Source organism: Bufo bufo, chromosome 3 (genome assembly GCF_905171765.1).
Source record: "Bufo bufo chromosome 3, aBufBuf1.1, whole genome shotgun sequence".
NCBI lineage: Eukaryota > Metazoa > Chordata > Amphibia > Anura > Bufonidae > Bufo > Bufo bufo.
In genome coordinates this window covers 346,304,089-346,327,820 of record NC_053391.1, presented here as the reverse complement: position 1 = coordinate 346,327,820, position 23,732 = coordinate 346,304,089, and the positions used below count along the sequence as shown (strand labels likewise).

The window sequence follows — 23,732 nt, the reverse complement described above, 5'->3', positions numbered from 1 at the left end:
CTAGAAGGAGGCTGTGGTGGTCAAGGCCTCTTCTAACAGCTGATCGGTGGGGGTCTCCGATGCTGCACCCCGCAGATCTGATACTGCTGACCTATCCTGAGGATAAGTCATAAATATCTTTTCCTGGATAACCCCTTTAAATTACATAAGGCTTCCAAAAAGCGCTAAAAGAAGAGCCTTTTCTTCAAGTAACAGAGACAGAAGAAGGGGCCTCGAAGACCAGAAACGTGTTGTATCTGAGACTTTAAATAAAGGGGTTGTCTTATCTTAGACTTTGATGGTATATCACCTATCTCCAGAACAGGCCCCTGAAAGTGCAGGAGAGCACAAAGTGCATGCTCTCCATTCATTTCTATATGTGCTCGGCTATTTTCCAAAGTCCCATAGAAATGAATAAAGTATGCACGGCATAAGCCATTCTCATGGGACTGGCGGAGATAGTCGAGCCAGTGCTCAGCTATTTTCAGCAGTCCCACAACTCACTTTGGGGGTCCTGTTCTGGCGATAAGGTGGAACCCCACCACCTATCTAACATTGGTGTCTCAGATGAGACATCCCCTTTAAATAAAGTAACTATTGGATTAATTTTCTCCTCTGGACTACCTCATTTGGAAGCATGCGCCTAGAGGATGCCCTTCTGTGGATGCTGGTTTTTCTTTGGGACGGCCTTCATTATGGTGGTTTCCAGCTTTTGGATACAAGCAAAGTTTGGCTCCATAAGTCATAACTTACACTACCTGATCATTCCAAGCATTTTTACATGGTAAAAATATGTGTGTACAGTTGTCTTCATGTCATGGATTTTTATAAGCTACACCCTTACAAGCCCCAGCGATGCCATTCTACCCCTGTGACCATGGATGGTGCCTGGTGATGACATAGGCAATAACTGATGGAAGCTCCAGGCAGAACTTATGGTCATTCTAGCTCACATACATTTACAGTAAGACCTAGAGCTTCCTAACTTTTGTACATCACAGTGAAGGTCCTAGATCTCTCATGAGTGAGAAGAGAACAGAAACAACTGACCAAGCATGGGCCAAAACTGCTCTACTCTTGGACTGAGACAATATGAAGTCTCCTGAGACTCGTCTAATGATTTTCCTTTCATAGAGTAATAGCCTTAATATCCCTGAACAGTTTAAAAAAAGCAAATAAATTGTGCCAAAAATAGCAAGAATGCCATAACGCAGCAGATATCTTCTCTTCTAGAACAATTAGAAGAGGTCTTTTTAGGGTTGTCCATTTCTAACCACCCTGATAGGGAATTCTGAGGTGGTTATGAAGAGCACCTCTGGATCTGGGGGACCTCTCCTCACTGACATGAATGGACACTGCGTAGCGCTAAAGGAAAACTGTTGCTAGAGATCCGAGTAGGGGAAGCTTTGTGATCAGCTTAGGCTAGGTTCCCATCTCCGGTGAACGTCTACGGCACCAGATCCCTATGGACTATAATCGGATCCGGGTTTCTGCCGGACAAATAGCACTGCATGCAGCGGTTTGTGTCCAGCCGACAGTCTGGATCATCTCTAAAGGAGTCTTATTGAGAAGAAACTATTCTAACCAGTAGGGATTGTCCAAAGCAGGGAACCCCTTTACACGTTGATGGCCTAGATATTTAGCATCCGGCTACACGTTGAGTCGCGTGACACAAGGCGGAATGGCGACACAGCGAAATGTGATATAATGGTGTCGCAATGCGACAGGCGCAGAGAAATCCAAATTGGATGCAGCACGTAGCATGTCACCATTGAAATACATTACACGACCCTTAGTCAGTGAGTGGATGTGGGGGTCCAACCATGATGGATGAGCAGAATGAGACTAAACAACGGTACCAGGCACAGCCAACCATACAGGGGACCCATAAGTCTTCAGAGAGGCTGCGGTCCCAGGATCCGACCCAGATCCTCAAAGGCAGCCATACATAGTAGATGAGCACCGTCTGACCAGCCAACCATGTAATATGCATTGGGGGCTCTACCCCCATGCCATATGTCAGGGGAAAGAGGGAATAGACAGCTGTCTGGCAGTAGTTTATACCCAAATGCACACTTAGCCAAGCCAAGCATGCATGAGTACGGAGAGTAGATGTTAAAGGGGTTGCAAATGCTATTATCTTGAAGACAAAGTTAGTACAAGACACTTACTAATGTATTGTTATTGTCCATATTGCTTACTCTGCTGGCTTCATTAGTTTACTATCACATTATACACTCCTTGTATACAGGGGTTACGACCACCCTGCAATCCAGTAGTGGTGGTCGTGCTTGCACACTATAGGAAAACGCGCCAGCCAATGCACACTCCTACAATCCAAGGCACCAGAGAGGCTGATGATTTTTCCTATATGTGCAAGCACAACCACTACTACTGGACTGCAGGGTGATCGTAACCCCAGGATATGAGCAGTGTATAATGTGATAGAAAAATGAACCAACTCAGCAAAGGAAGCAATATGGACAATCACAATACATTAGTAAGTGCCTTGTGTTAACCTTATCTACATGATAAATGCCACTTGCTGAAGTGAGACAACGCCTTTAAGAGGAATATGTGCAGGCCTATTCATCTATTGTGTATGGCCAATAATAAGAAACAAAAAACACCTATGGAAATCTCTCTTTTTAGCTCTAAAGACATAACAAAAAAAAACAAAAAACGATTTGGTGGTGGATGCTGAGGACCATTTCTGGCATGTCATCTGTGAAGACTAGAGCTGCCCTGGATATGCATCGAGTAGTGAAATGTGCGGCCTCTGCTCCTCCTCTGTAGCCACGAGGCAGAATGTGGGAATTAGAACTAAAAACCCTGAATAACAGCGCGTACCATGTGTGGACGTCCATGCAGAACATCTGTCCTGTGGGTAATATACTGAACAATGTCCTTCCGAAGGCCTCATTCACATGTCTGTTTTCCACGGACGGCACACATACCCATTGATTTTAATGTGTCCGTTCACACATCAGTCATTTTTTTTACTGATCGTGGTTCAGTGAAAAAAAAAAATCAGAGACACACGCACTACTTTTGTCTGTGATGTGGACCAAACACGCCCATTATAGTCTATGGGTCCGTGAAAAAACATGGACACCACACGGATGGCATCCGTATTTGTCCGTTTTTCACTGACCACTAATAGAAGATGCTCTGGAACATAATTTCCAGCTGAGCAGTGTCTGTGGAATACAGATGACACACGAAGGGCTAAAAACGGACACACGGTCCGAACACATACTGATTTTTTTCTCGGACAAAGACGGAAATGGGAATGAGGCCTAAGGATGCTCTACAGCCATTTATATATGTATATTGGTTTGAGGTATCCGCCAATGCTTGTGCTGGAAGGAAAAGCCTCAACCTCCTCAGCTGATATTAGGCCTCAGCACAGGATTCTAGTAGGTCTCATTTAGTACACGTCTTCAAGTCTTCTACGCATCATTTACTAGAAGAAATCCTTCAGCTAACAGAGGTATGGAAAAGACATCAGTGGTGGTAGACAAGGTGTATGTGGAAAGACAACTACAAGCACCATGGAAAGTACCACGACTGGATGTGGAGAACAAAACCCATAGGAAAACACCACAAGTCAAATAAAATACATACATGTCCCTTCCCCCACACTGACGTCTAGCAGCACGATAGCTGGCTTGTCTGTCCCCAACTTTTCTGTGAGGGCAAAAAAAATATAGTCACACTATACTAAAACCGTAGTCACAGGTAACTATCAGTTGTACGGGTAAGGCCTCATGCACACGACCGTTGTTTTATTCCGTGTCCGTTGCGCCGTTTTTCGTGATTTTCTGCGGACCCATTGATTTTCAATGGGTCAGTTGAAAACTCGGCTAATGCACCGTTTGCCATCCGGGTCCGTGATCCGTGGTTCCAGTCCGTCAAAAAAATATAACCTGTCCTATTATTTTCGTGGAAAATGGTTCACGGACCCATTCAAGTCAATGGGACCGCTAAAAAAACGCAGAGGCACACAAGATTGTCATCCACGTACGCGTCAGTTTTTTTCCTATCATTTGCATGGCAAACCTGTCAGACTTTTTTTTACTTTCCTTTATGTCTGGTGGTCCTCCAAAAATAAAGGAAGACACACGGAAACAAAAATGGAAATGGATCACGGAACAACGGAACCCCATTTTGCAGAACGGAACACAACAACGGTCGTGTGCATGAGGCCTAAGAATAGCTATATCAGCCTAATTCTGGTTAGATTATTTTATCCGCTATCCTTCTGGGCCCCCCACCGATCGCGAGCCCGTTCAATTAATGGAGCTGCAGGGCGTCCTCGTGATCTGTTGTGGGGCCCAGCGGTAGGACCCCCACCAATTTTATTTATTTAATTTTATTTAAGTTATCCCCTATCCACAGGAATACTTAATCTAACCAGAATACCCCTTTAATATGGGTTGTCCCGGACAGAAAAACATGGCTGCTTTCTTCCTAAATCAACACCACACCTCTTCATGGGTTGTGTCTAGTATTGCAGATCACCGCCATTCAAAGGAAAGAGGCTGAGCTGCAATACCACACATGACCTACGGACAGGAGTGGAGCTGTTTCTGGAAGAATTCAGAATGGGTCCGCAAACCCGGAGATGTGGTGCGGAAGCACGGATCGGAACCCCACGGAAGCACTACAGAGTGCTTCCGTGTTTTTTCTCTCCGTGCCTCAACACCACAAAAAAGTAGTGCATGCACTACTTTTTTGCGGTGCGGACCGTCGGATGCGGATCGCGGACCCCATTCAAGTGAATGGGTCCACAATTCGCATGCAGCTGCCCCACGGTCGGTGCCCATGCATTGCGGACCGCAATTTGTGGTCGGCAGCACGGGCCCGGCCAGCACACGGTCTTACGCCTGGAAACAGCCATAAATGTTGGCAAAAAACGACTTCAGCCAGGGCTGGAGTAGTTTTTTCTCCAGGTGCACGGACTGCCTTAGGTTCGCCTAATTTATGACCAGGCGCACACCTCATCATAAATTAGCCAAATCTTATTGCAGCGCAGGGTAAAATCTAAGACCGGCGTAAAAAGCCGGTCTTCGTAAATCACCTCCGTTGCCCTCAACGCGACTGTATCCAGCTCCAAGTACCCCCAGCAAACAAGGCAATTTGCCAGGCGCAATATGTAGCTAGCCGCTTATTTCCCCTAGTCTGCCAGGGTGAGAACTACTGCATATGAGCTCTGCGCTCTGACACCCAGAGGAGCGTCTAATAAAGCGTGCTGAAGGTTTGCTGACTAACAAGTTTTAAAGGGGTTGTCCAGCTGATCAGGCTCATACTCCGCTAAAAGCAAAAAATCATATGGATGGCAAATCCAATTTTTTTCTGTTCTTCTGACGGATCAGAAGAATGGAAAATGAAACAGGGGTGTGAACCCGGCCTTCCTGACTAATATGGGCTATGCTGCTGTGATCGGCCGAGTAGTTATTTTCTGCATACTGATAGCGGCCAGGAAACTGAAAAACATCGGAACGGCAGGGAATTGATGAGGTATGACTTTTTTTTTTTTTACAGCAACTGTGACAACTCCATGAGGCACATGTACTGGATATAAAGTAAGGTACTTCATCAGAAAACACACTAGTTTACATGGAGGAAACCTAAACACAAACAACGCAGATTTAGGTGTTCAGCTTGTGGAGCTTGCCTAACAATACATAGTATCATGGAGCAAAGACTATAAACCCCAAAGTAAAAAGAAAACAGCCTACAGGGAATGAAGCACTGAAGTACACATGCCAGATTTAAAGAGGATCACCTCTCCTGATAAACCTGTTATAGTAAGTAACTGTATTCCACATGGAGCATTTATTGCGTCCTCTCTCTATAAGGGTCCATTCACACGTCCGTAAGTGTTTTGCGGATCCGCAAAACACGGACACCTGCAATGTGCGATCCGCAATTTGCGGACCGCACATCACAGACACTATAATAGAAAATGCCTTTTCTGGTCCGCAATTGCGGACAAGAATAGGACATGTTCTATTTTTTTCAGGAACGAAATTGCAGATCCCAAAAAAACATACCCCAAAAAAACGGATGCAGATCCCGAAAATGCAGATGCGGATCCAGGAAATGTGGATTTGCATCCGTTCCAGCCCCATTGAAAGTGAATGGGTCCGCAAATTGCGGAACGAATGCGGACCCAAATTACGGACGTGTGAATGGACCCTTAGGGCACTTTTACGTGTTTTTTTTGCTGGTGTTTTTCCGCACTTTTAGTGGTGTTTTTTTGCAGTAAAAACGTCAGCTTTAAATGTTTGTGAATGTGGCAGGGGTCTGATCAGCAGTTTCATTGTACCTCCAGTTCTAGAACAAGGGGTGGAACTACCGCCATAACCACAATGTATGTGCAGGGAAGAGCAGGATGTGGCCTGTTCATCAGGGGGAATGGGGCTGGATGAGTATTTCTGTTTTTTGTCCACTGGGAGCCTTCACTTAAATAAGGGGGAGCACTACTGTGTGAGGGCATTAAGGGGGTGTAACTACTGTATGGGAGCGCTATAGGTGGGTTCACATCACATTTTATACCTCGGCTTGACAAATACGTTAGAAAAAAATAAAAATAAGGATACAAAAATGAAGCACACCACATTCTTATATCCTGCAGAGTCCAGTAAAAAAGTATACTGTATTTTTTTTACAATAGAACTCTATGGTCAACGGATGCCACTGTATGGCATTAGTAGGAGACATCTGTTTAACATATACGTTTTTGGTATACATTAAACAGATGAAAAGAATGCAATGTTAAAACAGCCCTAGGGCCCTTGCACATGACAGTATGCCCAGGGCTGTGGAGTCGGAGTCGAGGAGTCGGAGGCAATTTTGGGTACCTGGAGTCGGAGTCGGCAAAAATTTAACCGACTCTGACTGCTACTAGATTTAAATTGGAATAAAAAATTAAAAAAAGCAAGTTTAAATGTCCCAATTCACAAAAAGTTATAATTAATTACCGTATTTTTCGCCCTATAAGATGCACCTGGCCATAAGACGCACCTAGGTTTTTGAGGAGGAAAATAAGAAAAAAATAATTTTGAACCAAAAGGTGTGCTTTTGGTGGGTTTTGAACTAATGGGGGCATCTGTGCATGGCACTGTTATGGGGGCATCTGTGCATGGCACTGTTATGGGGGCATCTGTGCATGGCACTGTTATGGGGGCATCTGTGCATGGCACTGTTATGGGGGCATCTGTGCATGGCACTGTTATGGGGGCATCTGTGCATGGCACTGTTATGGGGGCATCTGTGCATGGCACTGTTATGGGGGCATCTGCGGATGACACATATACAGCATCTTATCTTGTGTGTCATCCACAGATCCCCCCCATAACAGTGTCCCTGTGTAGTGAATGGGGGCTGGCATCTGTTTCTGTAATGGCAGCGGGGCCCGGTGCCTGCCTTATTCATAAAGTGGGCGGAGCAGGCGTGTGATGTAGTGAGCTACGCTACGAGCTCCCACCCGGCCTCCTGACTGCCAAGAAGTTAGTAGTAAGGCCTCATGCACACGACCGTATTTTTTTGCGGTCCGCAAAACGGGGTTCCATTTTCCCGTGATCCGTGACCGTTTTTTCGTCCGTGGGTCTTCCTTGATTTTTGGAGGATCCACGGACATGAAAAAAAAGTCGTTTTGGTGTCCGCCTGGCCGTGCGGAGCCAAACGGATCCGTCCTGAATTACAATGCAAGTCAATGGGGACGGATCCGTTTGACGTTGACACAATATGGTGCCATTTCAAACGGATCCGTCCCCATTGACTTTCAATGTAAAGTCTGGAGTCCCTTTTATACCATCGGATCGGAGTTTTCTCCAATCCGATGGTATATTTTAACTTGAAGCGTCCCCATCACCATGGGAACGCCTCTATGTTAGAATATACTGTCGGATATGAGTTAGATCGTGAAAACTCAGAACCGACAGTATATTCTAACACAGAAGCGTTCCCATGGTGATGGGGACGCTTCTAGTTAGAATACACTACAAACTGTGTACAAGACTGCCCCCTGCTGCCTGGCAGCACCCGATCTCTTACAGGGGGCCGTGATCAGCACAATTAACCCCTCAAGTGCCGCACCTGAAGGGGTTAATTGTACTATCATATCCCCCTGTAAGAGATCAGGGCTGCCAGGCAGCAGGGGGCAGACCCCCCCCTCCCCAGTTTGAATATCATTGGTGGCCAGTGCGGCCCCCCCCCCCGCCTTCCTCCCTCTATTGTAATAATTCGTTGGTGGCACAGTGCGCCCCCCCGCCCCCCCCTTCCTCCCTCTATTGTAATAAATCGTTGGTGGCACAGTGTGCGCCCCCCCCCCTTCCTCCCTCTATTGTAATAAATCGTTGGTGGCACAGTGTGCGCCCCCCCCCCTCCCTCCCTCTATTGTAATAAATCGTTGGTGGCACAGTGTGCGCCCCCCCCCCCCTCCCTCCCTCTATTGTAATAAATCGTTGGTGGCACAGTGTGCGCCCCCCCCCCTCCCCCCCTCTATTGTAATAAATCGTTGGTGGCACAGTGTGCGCCCCCCCTCCCTCCCTCTATTGTAATAAATCGTTGGTGGCACAGTGTGCGCCCCTCCCTCCCTCTATTGTAATAAATCGTTGGTGGCACAGTGTGCGCCCCCCATCGGCCCCCCCTCCCTCTATAGCATTAACAACATTGGTGGCCAGCGGGTTACTAGCAATAGTACAATAGTAAAAGATTCATACTTACCTGGGAGCTGCGATCTCTGCGTCCGGCCGGGAGCTCCTCCTACTGGTAAGTGACAGTTCATTTAGCAATGCGCCGCACAGACCTGAGGCTGTCACTTACCAGTAGGTGGAGCTCCCGGCCGGACACGAACATCGCAGCAGCAGGTAAGTATGAATCTTCTACTATTGTACTATTGCTAAGTAACCATGGCAACCAGGACTGTAGTAGCGTCCTGGTTGCCATGGTTACCGATCGGAGCCCCAGCGAATAAACTGGGACTCCGATCGGAACTCCGCTGCCACCAATGATGGGGGGGGGGGGGGAGATGGGAGGCCGCACACTGGCCACCAATGTTGTTAATGCTATAGAGGGAGGGGGGGCCGATGGGAGGCCGCACACTGGCCACCAATGTTGTTAATGCTATAGAGGGAGGGGGGGGCCGATGGGGGGCGCACACTGTGCCACCAACGAATTATTACAATAGAGGGAGGGGGGGGGGGGCGCACACTGTGCCACCAACGAATTATTACAATAGAGGGGGGGGGGGGGGGACCGCACTGGCCATCAATGATATTCAAACTGGGGAGGGGGGGGGGGGGGGTCTGCCCCCTGCTGCCTGGCAGCCCTGATCTCTTACAGGGGGATATGATAGTACAATTAACCCTTTCAGGTGCTGCACCTGAAGGGGTTAATTATGCTGATCACGGCCCCCTGTAAGAGATCGGGTGCTGCCAGGCAGCAGGGGGCAGTCTTGTACACAGTTTGTAGTGTATTCTAACTAGAAGCGTCCCCATCACCATGGGAACGCTTCTGTGTTAGAATATACTGTCGGTTCTGAGTTTTCACGAAGTGAAAACTCAGCTTTGAAAAAGCTTTATGCAGACGGATCTTCGGATCCGTCTGTATAAAAACTAACCTACGGCCACGGATCACGGACACGGATGCCAATCTTGTGTGCATCCGTGTTCTTTCACGGACCCATTGACTTGAATGGGTCCGTGAACAGTTGGCCGTGAAAAAAATAGGACAGGTCATATTTTTTTCACGGCCAGGAAACACGGATCACGGATGCGGCTGCAAAACGGTGCATTTTCCGATTTTTCCACGCACCCATTGAAAGTCAATGGGTCCGCGAAAAAAAACGGAAAACGGCACAACGGCCACGGGTGCACACAACGGTCGTGTGCATGAGGCCTTAGTAGTACAGCGCTAGATTTAAGATGATTGGAATACTTTAACAATACCCACAAGTTAGATATGATTACCGTATACTACAGTGAGCGGGGCCCGGTGTAGTATAATACAGTGACTGCAGCGGGCCCCGCTGCCATTACAGAAACAGATGCCGGCCGCAGCATTCGCCCCATAAGACGCACTGCTATTTTTCCCCCACTTTTTCGAAAAATACGGTACTTCTCTACTGTAAGAATAAAGGCCAGTGCATGCAGGCGTCACGTTACCGCAAAACGAACACGTTAAGTGATCGTGAAGAAGCATGCTTTTCACATGCTTCACTATATGGCACGCAACGCACAGTTAAGGAGCGGCAATACTTATACTTTCCATTGTGTTGTCTTCCGCTGTTACAGGGAACACAACGCCCATGGTTAACCTAGCCTCTCACTGATAACTGATTAAGTAACTATGGTTTTTGCAGGACTAGACACTTGTATAAGTGAAGGGAATGGATAGTCAATAGTTCAAGACTGAAGCTGTAAACCATTTGAAAAACTGCTGTCATTCAGCTAAGGCTATAAAAACTTGTAAACTCAGATTGCTAGCTTAAACTTTAAACATGACTATGGGATTCTACTAGGGAAATCATGTTTTACAATAAATGCCCCTTCCTGGATCCCCCCACTGCCCTATCTCCAGCAGAAGATCAGCAGCTTCCTAGCCAGTAGTTCGGTGGTAATGACATGTATGTTGCTTTTCTTTCCTTCAAGGAATGTATAAAATACATTTGCATATTAAATACAGAGGAGTCGGAAGTACCAAAAACGGAGGAGTCGGAGCATTTATCTACCGACTCCACAGCCCTGCGTATGCCCTCTGAGACATACGGTCTGCGAGCGGGCCATATGTCCTAGAGCGGCATCAACCCTGTGCAGGGGAGCGCACAGCATCATAGGTTACTGTGATACTGTGCACGCTGGGCCGCCCGCGGGGCTATTTTCCCACACTCATATGAGTGCGGGACAATAGCGCCGCGGTCGGCCCGACGTGCACAGCATCATTGTAATCTATGGTGCTGTGCGCTCCCGTGCGCACAATGCCGCTCCGGGACACATGGCCGCTCACGGACCGTATGTTTCGGAGGGCATACGGTCATGTGCTAGGGCACTCAGGGGGCATAACTACTGAGTGGGTGGGAGGTTCTATGGTAAGTGTGGGCGGTCTTGACTACAGACACTCGACGAACAGATTTTGGCGGCCTAGGGCTACACGTGTGTCACATATGTTGCGTGACTTCCTGTCGCTGAATTTTGTCTGAATGATAGTCAATGGTGCTGCACGGCAACATGGTGTGACTGCGAAGCGAGTCGTACAAAAATTCTACTTGTTTGGATTTTTTGCAAAGGTCACGTCATAGCATGTCGCAGATTGACACCACTGACTAGCATTACTAAAATGTTGCACGACTTTTCTGCGACATGTCACTAGGGTGGCCAGATATCCGGTTTTAGGCCGGACAGTCCGGTTTTCTGGCTCCTTGTCCTCCGTCCGGCGCAGAGATGAGTGGCTCAGGCAGCAGTATTGTGCCGGCACAAGGTGACTGACAGGCTTCTCTCACCCCGTCAGTCACTAGAGCAGGCAGACCAGTCTTCCCCCACCTAGGGTTGGACGATATCAAAAATATTCCCACGATAACGATATTAAGAAATTTATCGCGATAACGATATATATCGCGATAAATGCCCATTTAGAAGAAAAAAAACACTTGGGGCCACAAGGAGCCGTTATACTGTATGGGGGCAGCCACAAGGAGACATTATACTGTATGGGGGCAGCCACAAGGAGACATTATACTGTATGGGGGCAGTCACAAGGAGACGTTATACTGTATGGGGGCAGCCACAAGGAGACGTTATACTGTATGGGGGCAGCCACAAGGAGACGTTATACTGTATGGGGGCAGCCACAAGGAGACATTATACTGTATGGGGGCAGTCACAAGGAGACGTTATACTGTATGGGGGCAGCCACAAGGAGACGTTATACTGTATGGGGGCAGCCACAAGGAGACGTTATACTGTATGGGGGCAGCCACAAGGAGACGTTATACTGTATGGGGCGGCCACAAGGAGACGTTATACTGTATGGGGCGGCCACAAGGAGACGTTATACTGTATGGGGGCAGCCACAAGGAGACGTTATACTGTATGGGGGCCACAAGGAGACGTTATACTGTATGGGGGCAGTCACAAGGAGACGTTATACTGTATGGGGGCAGCCACAAGGAGACGTTATACTGTATGGGGGCAGCCACAAGGAGACGTTATACTGTATGGGGGCAGCCACAAGGAGCCGTTATACTGTATGGGGGCAGCCACAAGGAGACGTTATACTGTATGGGGGCAGCCACAAGGAGATGTACACTGTATGGGGGCAGCCACAAGGAGATGTTATACTGTATGGGGGCAGCCACAAGGAGCCGTTATACTGTATGGGGCGGCCACAAGGAGCCGTTATACTGTATGGGGCAGCCACAAGGAGACGTTATACTGTATGGGGGCAGCCAGGCAGCCACAAGGAGACGTTATACTGTATGGGGGCCACAAGGAGACATTATACTGTATGGGGGCAGCCACAAGGAGATGTTATACTGTATGGGGGCAGCCACAAGGAGATGTACACTGTATGGGGGCAGCCACAAGGAGCCGTTATACTGTATGGGGGCAGCCACAAGGAGCCGTTATACTGTATGGGGGCAGCCACAAGGAGCCGTTATACTGTATGGGGGCAGCCACAAGGAGCCGTTATACTGTATGGGGGCAGCCACAAGGAGACGTTATACTGTATGGGGGCAGCCACAAGGAGCCGTTATACTGTATGGGGGCAGCCACAAGGAGACGTTATACTGTATGGGGGCAGCCACAAGGAGACGTTATACTGTATGGGGGCAGCCACAAGGAGACGTTATACTGTATGGGGGCAGCCACAAGGAGACGTTATACTGTATGGGGTCAGCCACAAGGAGCCGTTATACTGTATGGGGCGGCCACAAGGAGCCGTTATACTGTATGGGGGCGGCCACAAGGAGACGTTATACTGTATGGGGGCAGCCACAAGGAGATGTACACTGTATGGGGGCAGCCACAAGGAGACGTTATACTGTATGGGGGCAGCCAGGCAGCCACAAGGAGACGTTATACTGTATGGGGGCCACAAGGAGACATTATACTGTATGGGGGCAGCCACAAGGAGACGTTATACTGTATGGGGGCAGCCACAAGGAGATGTACACTGTATGGGGGCAGCCACAAGGAGACGTTATACTGTATGGGGGCAGCCACAAGGAGCCGTTATACTGTATGGGGCGGCCACAAGGAGCCGTTATACTGTATGGGGGCAGCCACAAGGAGATGTACACTGTATGGGGGCAGCCACAAGGAGACGTTATACTGTATGGGGGCAGCCACAAGGAGCCGTTATACTGTATGGGGCGGCCACAAGGAGCCGTTATACTGTATGGGGCGGCCACAAGGAGATGTATACTGTATGGGGGCAGCCACAAGGAGACGTTACACTGTATGGGGGCAGCCGGGCAGTCACAAGGAGCCGTTATACTGTATGGGGCGGCCACAAGGAGCCGTTATACTGTATGGGGGCAGCTACAAGGAGACGTTATACTGTATGGGGGCAGCCACAAGGAGATGTATACTGTATGGGGGCAGCCACAAGGAGATGTACACTGTATGGGGGCAGCCACAAGGAGCCGTTATACTGTATGGGGGCAGCCACAAGGAGACGTTACACTGTATGGGGGCAGCCACAAGGAGATGTATACTGTATGGGGGCAGCCACAAGGAGACGTTACACTGTATGGGGGCAGCCACAAGGAGACGTTACACTGTATGGGGGCAGCCACAAGGAGACGTTACACTGTATGGGGGCAGCCACAAGGAGACGTTACACTGTATGGGGGCAGCCACAAGGAGACGTTACACTGTATGGGGGCAGCCACAAGGAGACGTTACACTGTATGGGGGCAGCCACAAGGAGACGTTACACTGTATGGGGGCAGCCACAAGGAGACGTTACACTGTATGGGGGCAGCCACAAGGAGACGTTACACTGTATGGGGGCAGCCACAAGGAGACGTTACACTGTATGGGGGCAGCCACAAGGAGACGTTATACTGTATGGTGGCAGCCGGGCAGCCACAAGGAGACGTTATACTGTATGGGGGCAGCCACAAGGAGACGTTATACTGTATGGGGGCAGCCACAAGGAGACATTATACTGTATGGGGGCAGCCACAAGGAGCCGTTATACTGTATGGGGCGGCCACAAGGAGACGTTATACTGTATGGGGCAGCCACAAGGAGACGTTATACTGTATGGGGGCAGTCACAAGGAGACGTTATACTGTATGGGGCAGCCACAAGGAGACGTTATACTGTATGGGGCAGCCACAAGGAGACGTTATACTGTATGGGGGCAGCCACAAGGAGACGTTATACTGTATGGGGGCAGCCACAAGGAGACGTTATACTGTATGGGGGCAGCCACAAGGAGAAGCTATACTGTATGGGGGCAGCCACAAGGAGAAGCTATACTGTATGGGGGCAGCCACAAGGAGACGTTATACTGTATGGGGGCAGCCACAAGGAGACGTTATACTGTACGGGGGCAGCCACAAGGAGACGTTATACTGTATGGGGGCAGCCACAAGGAGACGTTATACTGTATGGGGGCAGCCACAAGGAGACATTATACTGTATGGGGGCAGCCACAAGGAGCCGTTATACTGTATGGGGCGGCCACAAGGAGACGTTATACTGTATGGGGCAGCCACAAGGAGACGTTATACTGTATGGGGGCAGTCACAAGGAGACGTTATACTGTATGGGGCAGCCACAAGGAGACGTTATACTGTATGGGGCAGCCACAAGGAGACGTTATACTGTATGGGGGCAGCCACAAGGAGACGTTATACTGTATGGGGGCAGCCACAAGGAGACGTTATACTGTATGGGGGCAGCCACAAGGAGAAGCTATACTGTATGGGGGCAGCCACAAGGAGAAGCTATACTGTATGGGGGCAGCCACAAGGAGACGTTATACTGTACGGGGGCAGCCACAAGGAGACGTTATACTGTACGGGGGCAGCCACAAGGAGACGTTATACTGTATGGGGGCAGCCACAAGGAGAAGCTATACTGTATGGGGGCAGCCACAAGGAGACGTTATACTGTATGGGGGCAGCCACAAGGAGAAGCTATACTGTATGGGGGCAGCCAGGCAGCCACAAGGAGACGTTACCGTATACTGTACGGGGGCAGCCACAAGGAGACGTTACCGTATACTGTATGGGGGCAGCTACAAGGAGACGTTAATTGTTATACTTTTATATGTCATTTTTCACCATTTCCGGTATCTGTAACTAGTCAATTGACTTCTAGTAACAACAAAAACATTACAGGGTTAATTCTGTACCAGAACGAGTGGTTTATAATAGGGATGTCCCGATACAATTTTTTTTTAGACCGAGTACCGATACTCTTATTTAGGTACTCACCGATACCAATTATAACAATTAAATAAATAACACATTTATTTTGTGCCCACTGACCAAAAGTAAAAAAAACAGCCCCCAGCCTCTGATCAGCCCCTCATGTGCCTCCCAGCCTCTCCCTCTTATCAGCCCCCTCTGGTAACTCCCCCCCCCCCACCCCCTAGTATTAATCATTGGTGGCAGTGGCCACAGGGTTCCCCTCCTCCTCCCATCATTGGTGGCAGTGGGCTCCCCCTCCCCAGTATTAATCATTGGTGGCCACAGGGTCCCCCTCCCCATCATTGGTGGCAGTGCCCCCCCCCCCCAGTATTAACCCCTTAGTGACCAAGCCTGTTTGGGCCTTAATGACCAAGCCAAATTTTGGAAATCTGACATGTGTCATTTTAGCTTAGAATAACTTTGTAACGGTTTTGCACATCAAAGTAATTCTGACATTGTTTTCTCGTCACATATTGTACTTTACTTAGGTGGTAAAATTATACCGATAAAATATGCGTATCTTTATTAAAAAAGTGAAAATTTATGAAAATTTGTAAAAATTGGCACATTTTCCTATTTTCAACTGCAATATTTCATATACATACATAAATACTATTCAATATTTTTTTATCAGAAATATATTTCCACATCTTTACTTTATTTTGGCTGCACTCACAAATTTTTTTTACTTTTTATTTTTTTATTTAGGAGACTTTACATTTTAACATAAATTTTAACATTTTTGAAGTACATATTTTTTCCTGCAACAAGCCAAGTTTGCAGAGGCTTATAAGTGTCAGAATAATAGAACGCCCCCAAAAGTGAACCCATTTTAAAAACTAGGCCCCTTAACGTATTTATCTATGGGTGTAATGAGTTTTTTGACCCACTAGTTTTTTAAAGAAATTAATGCTAAGAAGGTGAAAATAAATGTAATTTTCATTTTTTACACAAAAGTGTCAATTGAAAGACAGATTTTTTTCTACAGAGCACATGAAAATGAAGATGTACACTCCAAAATGTATCACCCCGTTTCTCCTGTCTTCAGAAATACCCCCATTGTGGCCCTAATCTTATGTCTTGACAAACGGCAGGGCCCAAACATAAAGGAACACCCAGTTGTTTTCAGAACACAAAATTTGCTTGAAAATGGTTCAGGCCCCATTGCACACTTGTAATGGCGTTGAGCTGCCAAAACAATAGAAAACCCCCATAATGGACCCCATTTTGAAAACTAGACCCCCTAAGGTATTCACCTAGGGGTGTAGTGAGCATTTAGACCCCCTAGTTTTTTGTAGAAATTAATGCAAAGCAAATCAGAAAAGGTAAAATTTATTCCAATGTCTCTACGACCCATCCCAAAGGGATCCCTCCCTCCCTGGAAAGCCCACAAACTAAACAGAAAATGAGAATAAATTGAATGCCTGAACCCCCCCCCCCCCTCCGTTCTTTTTGGTATTAATTAAATAAAATTAATAATTCGCAACCGTATGGTACGTTTCAAAGCAGGGGTAATTACAGAGGCCTGGTTGTGATGGGCAACTGGAGCAGTAAATCCGGGTGTCCCTCCTCCTTCCATGTTTGCTACACACCCGGCATCTTTTCTGGGGATACGTTTTGCTGGTAGTGGCAGGGACGGGGTGAGGGAAATGCCGTTCTGAAAGCCTTCGAACGTCCTCCGATTCGAAGGTTTGCCTAGGGGCGGGGGACTCAAACAGGAGACTCTCAATCACCTTCTCCTGGTACTCTAGGAAGTTGAGGTTTCCCTGGGACTTTTTAAATAAAATAAAACTATTGTAGGTAGCAATCTGGATGAGGTAGACTGCTACCTTTTTATACCAGGCCCTGTTTTTTCGCTTCACCAGGTAGGGGTGAAGCGCCTGGTCCGAGAGGTCTACACCTCCCATAAATTTATTATAGTCTGTCACACAGACTGGTTTGTGCTTGTCCGCCGTAGCCCCCCTCTCCCTAACTGCCACTGTGGTGTCTGCATGCAAGGTGGTCAGCATGTAGACATCCCTCCTGTCCTTCCACTTCACAGCAAGCAGCTGGTCACTTGCGAGGGCGAAGGATGTTCCTTTCTCCAAACGTTTGGAGACCAGCGGTTGTGGGTATCCCACTCTATTTTTGCGGACTGTCCCACAAGCCCCTGTGTTTGCAGCATGGAGGGATTTATAAAGGGGTATACTAGTGTAAAAATTATCGGTGTACACGTGGTACCCTTTGTGCAGGAATGGCGCTAATAAATCCCACACAATTTTTCCTGATGTCCCAATATTTTCAGGGCAGCCTGGGGGGTTAAGTTGGGAGTCTCTGCCCTCATAAATAGACAGACCACAGGTGTAGCCGGTTGTGCTCTCGCACACCTTATATAATTTTACCCCATATCTGGCACGCTTGGAGGGAATATATTGACGGAAGGAAAGGCGGCCTTTAAAACTAAAAAGGGACTCGTCAACGGATAAATTTTTCTCAGGGGTATATAATTTCAAGAATAAATCTGTAAGGAGGGAAATAAGGGGTCTCAATTTATTTAGGCGGTCAAAGGCTGGGTCAGTTCTGGGGGGGACTTGGGAATTGTCTGAAAAATGCATGAACCGCATTAGAACTTCATAGCGGTTACGGGACATAACTGCTGCAAACACAGGGGTTGAGTGGACAGTACTCGCAGCCCAATAGGATCGGACAGAGGGTTTTTTTACAATGCCCATGTTCAGGGTAAGCCCCAAAAAATTTTTTATTTCAGGGACACTTGTGGGGGTCCACCGTCTTACATAAATAGACGTGGGCTTTTGTACAGCAAACTGTGTGGCGTACAAATTAGTTTGCTGCACAATTAACTCAAGGACGTTATCGTCCAAAAATAAATGAAAAAAATCATAAGGGGTACAATTGCCGACATCCACATTAATTTGGGGAGTGGATAAAAATTGGGGTACTTGGGGGGAAAATGAAGTGGCAGGAACCCACGTAGCAGAAGGGACGGGACCGCTGGGTGGAGAATGAGAGGAGGTGGTGACTTCTACCACCATAGGGCTATGGGGTCTGGGGATGGAATCGGAGTCCCCGCTATCTGAAAATATTTCCGCCTCTGAAGCGGTGCCAGATTCAGAGTGGTCAGAGCAGAGAAATTCGTAGGCCTGCTCCGCACTTAACAATCTCCGAGCCATTTTTTTTTTTTCTGTACAGCTCAGAAATAACTGACCGTCCCTAAAACTGACTGACACCCACCGACTGACTGACACCCACTGACAGAGTGACACCCACCGACTGACGGAGTGACACCCAACAACTCACTGACACCCACCGACTGACTGACACTGACTGACCGCCAGTAACAGACGGACACAGGGTCCCTAATAAAAATAATTGACCGTAACTAATAGACGTCTAATGACGGACGCCTAATCACGGACACCCACTGACCGCCAGTTACTGACGGACAGTTTATAATTTGATTTTTTTTCTTTTTCTTTTCACAGTAAGTATTCACAGAGCCAGGACAGAAGTCTGATCTCTCTCTCTCCTCACAGAACAACTGCGCTGAGGGGAGAGAGAAGCACAGCCCCTGTCCTGGCCATGTTTTGTAAATATAATGGATCTGATCTCCATGATAGGTTTATCATGGAGACCACATGATCAGGGACCATTATTATTGGTCCCTGATGGTTACTGTGATGAAGGCAGATCTTCAGCACAGTAACCAGTGCGCATGTCTGTGGCATTTTTTTTTTTTTATTATGGGGGGGGGGGCGCCCTAATAACTTTATTATTAAATATCTTGGGGCCATATTGCCCCGATCGGGGTGCTGGGGGACCCGATCGGGGCATAATTCAAACTTCTCTCTCCTCTCCTGAGGAGAGAGACCTTACAGAGAGCGGCGGCGGCCGGCTTTAAGTCTGCGCATGCGCCGGGCCGCCGCCGCCATCTTCCTTGAGGGTAAGGGGGGGTGGGGGTGAGGATCGGGACCCAGCTTAGGACCTGCAGCGCTGGGGGACCCGATCCTAGCACCGGAGACTTTCTCCCTCCTCTCTTACATGAGAGGAGGGAGAAAGTTTAGTGCGGGTAGATCCGCTGCCGGCATTTTCGGTGATCGCCGTGATAAAGTGTATCACGGCGATCACGTGATCAGAGACCGCTTGTCACGGTCTCTGATCACTGCCCCGAGCCCTCAGCTACCTCCGGTAGCTGCGGGAACGGAGCTGCAGAGCTTGATTTTAGCGCTAACTTGGGCTAAAGTGCCGCCGTAAAAAGGCGGCGCTCCAGCCCAAGGCCCCTTAGTGACCGCCGTAAAAACACGTATGGGTGGTCACTAAGGGGTTAATCATTGGTGGCAGTGGCCACAGGGTTCCCCTCCTCCTCCCATCATTGGTGGCAGTGGGCTCCCCCTCCCCAGTATTAATCATTGGAGGCCACAGGGTCCTCCCCCCATCATTGTTGGCAGTGGGCCCCCCTCCTCCCTCCCCAGTATTAATCATTGGAGGCCACAGGGTCCTCCCCCCATCATTGTTGGCAGTGGGCCCCCCTCCTCCCTCCCCAGTATTAATCATTGGAGGCCACAGGGTCGTCCCCCCATCATTGGTGGCAGTTTGCAGTTCCGATCGGAGTCCCAGCAGTGTAATGCTGGGGCTCCGATCGGTTACCATGACGCTACTGAAGCCCTGGCTACCATGGTATGTTAGTGAGCAGCATTATACTCAAGTGCGTTGTGGCCGCCGTGCGCTCCTTCTTCTGTCTGTGCGGCGCATTGCTAAGGCTTATAGCATTAGCAATGCGCCGCACAGACCTATGAGAAGAAGGAGCGCCCGGCGGCCACGGCGCACGTGAGTATAATGCTGCTCACTAACATACCATGGCAGCCAGGGCTTCAGTAGCGTCCTGGCTACCTTGGTAACCGATCGGAACTGCAAACTGCCACCAATGATGGGGGGACGACCCTGTGGCCTCCAATGATTAATACTGGGGAGGGAGGACCCACTGCCACCAATGATGGGGGGACAACCCTGTGGCCTCCAATAATTAATACTGGGGAGGGAGGGAGGGAGGGAGGAGGGGGGGGGGGCACTGCCCACTGCCACCAATGCAGGGACTTAAGAACATTCCCGGCACCCGACCTCTGAGAGGACGTTGTGATCACCTGAGGGGTTAATTGCGCGGATCACAGCGTCCTCTCAGAAGTCGGGTGCCGGGAATACGAGTCACAGAATTCCTTCCCTCCCCCAGGCCGGCCGAACTGCTAAGAGCGCCGCTGCAAGCGGCCAGCAGGTATCGGGGACATTTGCACGAGTACAAGTACTCTGCAAATGTCCCGTATCGGTTCATGCTGGGGCGGGCGGCCGCAGATTTAGAAGCGGTCAGCGCACATGACCGCTTCTATGACGTCACGAAATACTGCGATATTTAGGAAACGGCGATATCGCCATATCTCTGTTTTTTTAATACCCTACCCTCACCAGACCTTCTTCCTGTATTTTTCTTTTTACTTCAACGACAGGGGCATGGCTTAGTCAAATAGGGGCGTGGCTTTGCAGAGTCAGTCACGCGACATTAGTGCGACAAATGTCGTCGTGTAGACGTAGCCTTAGGCCTCTTTCACAAGGGCGAGATTTCCGTGCGGGTGCGATGCGTGAGGTGAACGCATTGCACCAGCACTGAATCCGGACCCATTCATTTCTATGGGGCTGTGCACATGAGCGGTGATTTTCACGCATCACTTGTGCGTTGCGTGAAAATCGCAGCATGCTCTATTTTGTGCGTTTTTCACGCAACGCAGGCCCTATAGAAGTGAATGGGGCTGCGTGAAAATCGCAAGCATCCGCAAGCAAGTGCGGATGTGGTGCGATTTTCACGCATGGTTGCTAGGAAACGATCGGGATGGGGACCCGATCATTATTATTTTCCCTTATAACATGGGTATAAGGGAAAATAATAGCATTCTGAATACAGAATGCATAGTACAATAGCGCTGGAGGGGTTAAAAAAAAATATATATATAATTTAACTCACCTTAATCCACTTGCTCGCGCAGCCTGGCATCTCTTCTGTCTTCATCTTAGCTGTGAGCAGGAAAAGGACCTGTGGTGACGTCACTCCGGTCATCACATGATCCATCACCATGGTAAAAGATCATGTGACGGACCATGTGATGACCGGAGTGATGTCACCACAGGTCCTTTTCCTGCACACAGCTAAGATGAAGACAGAAGAGATGCCGGGCTGCGCGAGCAAGTGGATTAAGGTGAGTTAAATATATATTTTTTTTTAACCCCTCCAGCGCCATTTTACAATGCATCCTGTATTCAGAATGCTATTATTTTCCCTTATAACATGGAAAATAATACAATCTACAGAACACCGATCCCAAGCCCGAACTTCTGTGAAGAAGTTCGGGTTTGGGTACCAAACATGCCGATTTTTCTCACGCGCGTGCAAAACGCATTACAATGTTTTGCACTCGCGCGGAAAAATCGCGCATGTTCCCGCAACACCCGTGTGAACTCAGCCTAAGGGTTACATAGCATCATAAATCAATATAATGGTATGCCCAGCAGTGCTGGGAGGTAAGCCGGGTGCCTCACTGCAAGTCCGCAGCGTGACACTCGCTCGTCTGCAAGGGGCCTAAGGCCTCTTTCACATGAGCAAGTTTTCCGCACGGGTGAGACGCGTGAAGTGAATGCATAGCACCCGCACTGAATCCTGACCCATTCATTTCGATGGGTCTGTGTACATGAGCGTTTATTTTTTTTTCACGCATTATTTCTGCATTACGTGAGAATCGCAGCCTGTTCTAAATTCCGCTTTTTTTCACGCAGCCCTGGCTCCATAGAAGTGAAAGGGGTTTCAGTGAAAAACGCATTGTATCCGGATGTAACCTGGTTGCTAGGAGATGTAGTTTCTGTCCTGTATACCTGCTCTCCTTTTATAATCCAGTCCTGATCCTAGCTTCCAAAACTGCATGCAGAAACCTGACTGTGTGGCCGTACCGAGGGCAACCTCTCCTGGAAATGAGTTCCTATTAAATAAGGGTCCATTCACACATCCGCATTTTGCAAAACGGAATTGCGGACCCAAACATTTCTATGCGGCCCCGATCCGGAATTGCGGACCCGCACTTCCGGGTCCGCAATTCCGATCCTGGAAAAAATAGAACATGTGCTATTCTTGTCCGCAATAGCGGACAAGAATATGCATATTCTCTTAGTGCCGGCAATGTGCGGTCCGCAAAATGCGGAACGCACATTGCCACTGTCCGTGTTTTGCGGATCCGTGGATCCGCAAAACACACACGGATGTGTGAATGGACCCTAAAAGGAGTTTTCCAGAATGGCCATTAATCAAGATCTGTAATGAAGTATATGGCCATTAATATCACCACCTGGTGCACTTAAAGGGGTATTCCAGTAGGTAAAAGTTATCCTCTAAACTATCAGATTGGTGGGGGTTCTACCACTGGGACCCCCAACCGACTGCAAGAACGGGGGCCCCATACCCCTGCTGCCCCCCTGAAATGACTGGAACAGCCGATCGCACATGCGTGTAGCCACTCCATTCATTTCTTAGGAGTTCTGGAGATAGCCAAGTACAGCGTTCTCCTATCCCCGAAACTCCTACAGAAATGAAGCTAGCAGGCACGAGCAAGTGTAACCAACCACTCCAGTCATTTCAGGGGAGCAGCAGGGGGACTGCAAGGGGTACGGGACACCCGTTTTTGTGATCGGTGAGGGGCCCAGCAGTAGGACCCCCACCGATCTGATAGCTTTCTCTTATCCTGTGGATAGGGGATAACTTTTACCTCCCGGAATACCCCTTTAAATACATATAGAACCATAACTGCCACGGCTGCCAAGAAAAAGAAGTTTATTCTTTATGTAAATGAGCTGGCACGTGCTCCTGAGTGGGTGCCACCTCCTCAACCGACAGCTGTACAAATCTCATACGTCACTGTGTAACCACACACATGGTCAGAGCGGTATTTACTCAGGAGATGGAGAGCACATGCCAGGCTGGGCACTGCGCGAGTGTTGTGCCCTCTTCAATGTTTACCTGCACGCGGTCTACAATGTAGTAATTATAGCTGCTCGTCCCATTCTCCTGGCTATTGATGACCTATCAGAGGAGCGGGGTGCTGTATGAGGAGATCACCGCTGCTGACCTATAGACATGCAGCAGTGGACAGGAAGAGAGACGGCACGTGCGCACAGTCTTCCCGGCACACTGATGACCTATCCTGAGTAGTAAAAGCCCGGACAACCTTTTTAAATAGCAAGTAAGTTTTATGCTCCAAAACGCGTTGTCACAGAGGTTATTAATAGAGGA

At 48.6% G+C, this 23,732-nt stretch overlaps 1 protein-coding gene across 1 annotated transcript in view; it reads right to left on the bottom strand.

Annotated features, from left to right (window-relative positions):
• INPP5B (inositol polyphosphate-5-phosphatase B) overlaps positions 1–23,732 on the bottom strand; it is a 151,355-nt gene that overhangs the window by 54,285 nt on the left and 73,338 nt on the right. The gene's annotated exons all lie outside the window — the stretch shown is intronic.